This window comes from Miscanthus floridulus, chromosome 19 (genome assembly GCF_019320115.1).
Source record: "Miscanthus floridulus cultivar M001 chromosome 19, ASM1932011v1, whole genome shotgun sequence".
Classification (NCBI taxonomy): Eukaryota; Viridiplantae; Streptophyta; class Magnoliopsida; order Poales; family Poaceae; genus Miscanthus; species Miscanthus floridulus.
The window spans coordinates 115,192,544-115,195,211 of NC_089598.1; positions in this window are offsets into that span (position 1 = coordinate 115,192,544).

Below are 2,668 nucleotides of genomic sequence, written 5' to 3' on the forward strand. Positions count from 1 at the left end.
TTTCGCACCAAATCTCGGGGTGAGATTCCTATAAGGGGGGAGGGCTGTAACACCCTAGGTGTTTGTCACCTGTTAAGAAATGGGTTTGATCTCAAACATGACATGTTAAGTGGTGATGAAGGTGTCAAGATCAAATCTACAAGAGTGAGCTCCAACTTAAACTTGGGCAACACACCTTTGCTTGCATATTGGCCCTTTTTAGATATACACCTAAGTAATGTTGAAGGTGCTTCTTTCATGTGCCTCACATCAATTTCCACCCACATGGATGATTGGAAAAGCTTCGTGAAGTTTGGAATCAAAAAGTCACATGAAATGATAAGTTATAATCTTTCTTAGATTGCTTTATTAAGTGAATGGAATTATAGATCATCAACCGAACCTTGCTACCTTGCCCAAATGATTCTAATTGAAATCTACAACAAAAGTCATGAAGGGTTCGTGTTGAGCAAAGGTCAAAAAAATGCCTCAATCGGTCAAGAACTCTACTTTAAGCTTTACCGTGATGGTACTTTGACTTGGTTTGAAATATGGCTTACGCTGCTTGCATGGAGTTGTGCCTAAAATCAAAGTTGAAGCTGGAGTGGAGTAGATCAAACTTTGTTTTTGGACCAAGAGCCAGATTAGCTTGGAAATAGGTCAAACAGAGGCTCGAAGATTGAATCAGCGGCTGTTTTCAGACTTTGAAATATTCTAAGCCAGAAATTCATCGTCATCGGCGTTGGCATGTCGCGTTCTCGTGTTTTCATTAAGCAACTTGACTTGACCCCAAAATCAAAGTTGGAGTGTACATGATGGAGAAGATCATGTAAAAAGATGGCACCCGTGTGACTTCGTTTGGACACTCAATTTGGACTTTTGTTAATCGTCGGCAAGGCATTGATGCTATTACCTTAGAGATTAATTACCCACTGTTATGTTTCTCAAATGACCAAAGTGCCTTAATGAAAAATGTAGAGCAGGCCGAGGTGAACAAACTTCATTTTTGGCCCAAGGTCTAATTCGGCCCGGAAGCAGCCCAAATCAGCTCCCCACCTCACCCACATTGACGCACGCCAGGTGTTCGGCGGAGGGTCGACGCATCACCCATGCAGCAGAGCACGCCCTCCATTGTTGCCGCGTGTCCCACCTCCATGCCACACGTCCCTGCAGCTCCCTCTCACATTTGGTGAAGCCCGGCGCCCTCCACACTCGCTCGGCACTGTCCCTCACTCGCCCTTCCTCGCTCTCTCGCGCTGTGACGCCGCGCGCGTCCACGTCCGCCATGGCCGGCTGGCCAAGCTCACCATCGCTGCATCCCCACTGCCTTTGAGTCCCCTCATGACCCACCGCATGAACCACCCCCTCTGCCTCTTCCTCCTCTACGATCGGCGCACCTCCACTGAGACGGAAACCACCGAAGCAGCCCGGTCGTTGGAGCCGCTGCCGTCGCCGCCGCTTGCTGTAGTGGCCGCGCCGCCACAAGACGCCTCAGCCCGAGCTGGGCAGCCCAGTTTGTGAGCACGGGCCCTCTAGTCCTCCCCGCCACTCCACTACCACCGTCGACGACCACAGCCGCCGGAGCTGCAAGCCGACCGACCTTCCTGCTCTGCCGTCGAAGAGGAAGAAGCTGAAGGACTTCGCGCTGGAATAAGGGAGAAAGGAGGGGGTTAAGTGAAGAAGCAGTGACTCGGTTAAATAGTGCCATAAAGGATCTTTTTGTTTGATTTTAATTGGTGAAAATGGCAGGGACCTCGATGCAAGATTTACATTTCCTTTTCTCTGATTTTTGCAGATATGAATGATCAACTTTGAAAATTTGTAGTAATTGGTAGAAAAATCATAAAATAGTAAATGGGGACTTTTTGGAATCCTTATGAACTTATCTATGTAGTAGATTTATAATATGGCATGTTTTAGTTTAAATATTGTTCTGTAAAAGTAGATTTATGCAGTTAGGTTTTAATACTAGTTGTGTCTTGTCTTTTTCATAACTGCAGCTGTTATCCTCAAATAAATGTGAAATTTTTATGAAGTGCTACTAAGATGATGGTTGATGTCTGGTAAAAATTTAGGGGTTTAGGTTTGGTGGTTTAAGAGTTATAAAAATAACAAATGCCCTGTGTTACCTGAAGATATGTACTGCAGGCTGTAGTTTCTTGTTTTAGAGCTTCATTGATGTATCTTGGATTTGAGATAGATTGTATCATGTGAGAGATGAGACTTTTGCTTTATCTATGTATCTCTTGAGACATGATCTTTATTTATATATTAGTGGCTTGTGGACTTGAGAAAATATGTAATGAGTGCTATGTGTGAATTACATGTGTTATATTCATTTTCATAAGAACCATGCATGCTAGAATGAAAATATTTGATGTGATGCCTTTATATTTATTCTTGTGTGATATATCTTGTCATATGCATCACGGTTTCACTTTGTCACACACACATGCACCCCACGGATGCAATGATTTAGGGGGAGTCTCCTATATGTTTTAGTATGTGCAATTGACATTTGAGGTCATTTTGTGAATTCTAATCATAAGCACATATTAAGGGGAAGCCTCTCATAAATCATTGAACCCAAAAGTTTAAATGTTTATATTATTTTGTAAGCTTTAATCAAGTTGTCATCAATCACCAAAAAGGGGGAGATTGAAAGTGCATCTAGCCCTTTAGTGGGTTT